Source organism: Pristiophorus japonicus, chromosome 14 (assembly GCF_044704955.1).
Source record: "Pristiophorus japonicus isolate sPriJap1 chromosome 14, sPriJap1.hap1, whole genome shotgun sequence".
NCBI lineage: Eukaryota > Metazoa > Chordata > Chondrichthyes > Pristiophoridae > Pristiophorus > Pristiophorus japonicus.
This window is the reverse complement of record NC_091990.1, coordinates 47,801,622-47,803,004: the sequence shown is the minus strand read 5'-3', so window position 1 is coordinate 47,803,004 and position 1,383 is coordinate 47,801,622. Positions and strand designations below refer to the sequence as shown.

Sequence of the window (1,383 nt, the reverse complement as noted above, 5' to 3'; positions counted from 1 at the left end):
CAGCTGAAAAATTACCTGACAATCCTATTTCAACTATCACTAATTGTTATGATTCAGGCTCCCTGCCCACCCTCCCCCATCCCCCCTTCCCCTCCCCCCACCCACCTCCCTCACCCCCTCAATATTCTTAGCCCATTCTCAGGGCACAAAGCTAGCTTCCATAAGGAGACAAATGTCTATTATGAATTGAAACTTGAAACCTTATGCGTAACAACAATGGATAGTGTGTCACAGAAATAACAATTACCCTTCCACTATGGTATTTTGCAGCTGAGACTACATGTATTGCACACTACCTTCTTCAGTCCACTTTGAAAGGCAGTAGATATCACACATATCATTCAGGCTAAAATTATAAGTAACATTTCTTTACAAATGGGATAGTTACACGGAATCCAGAGTTCTAGTGACTAGCAGTTCAAAATATAACTTACACAACACTGAAATTGTTTCAAAAACAAGAAAAAAAATGATGTTTGGGTAACTTGACATTGCCTTATCAGCCCCAATGTCTCAGCCACAGCTAACTAGTCGCTTTTACAACTCATTGCTCTACCTAAAGGCAAAAAACATGGCATAATATAGAAATGTTGCTGTTTGGGGATTAGGCTTAGTGCGCAAAATGGTCTTATCTCATTTTGTCCTTTACCTGTATTCTATGTTGTTCTTTTATAGGCCGGGTCCATAGGAGGCTGCTGAATGATGCTCCTTCATCTGACCTCTGCTGCCTTGCTGCCAACATAAGAACATAAGAAGAAGGAGCAGGATAGGCCATTTGGTCAGATCAACTCCAGCGCCAAAGATCACTTTGCGCTATTACAGTTGATCTTAGCCAAAAGGCCGAGAGGGGAAGCTGCACCGTTCCTGGAAACACTGCAATACCAGGTCGATGTGTGGAGTGGACGGAGCAAGCCCCTGTTCCATCTCCCTGTTCCAAAAAACAATTTCATATTTGGTCCCCAGATAGGGGATATTAAACTGATAAGAACAGATACTACACTTGATCTGAGCCAAAAGGCCGAGACCCAGTCTCCACAGCTCTCTGGGGCAGAGAATTCCACAGATTTACAACCCTCTGAGAGAAGAAATTCCTTCTCATCTCAATTTTAAATGGGCGGCCCCTTATTCTGAGACTATGTCCCCTAGTTTTAGTTTCCCCTATGATTGGAAATATCCTCTCTGCATCCACCTTGCCGAGCCCCCTCATTATCACTATTCATTCTTCTGAACTCCAATGAGTATAGGCCCAAACTACACAACCTATCTGCATAAGTCGACCCCCTCATCTCCAAAATCAACCGAGTAAACCTTCCCTGAACAGTTTCCAATGCAAGTATATCTTTCCTTAAATATGGAGACCAAAACTGTATGCAGTACTCTAGG

General features: G+C 43.0%; 1 non-coding gene across 1 annotated transcript; it reads right to left on the bottom strand.

Annotated features, from left to right (window-relative positions):
• Nucleotides 1-848: 848 nt before the first annotated feature.
• LOC139280470 (U2 spliceosomal RNA) lies at nt 849-1,030 on the bottom strand. The gene has a single exon (XR_011596710.1). It is a non-coding gene; the product is annotated as a U2 spliceosomal RNA (small nuclear RNA).
• Nucleotides 1,031-1,383: the final 353 nt, after the last annotated feature.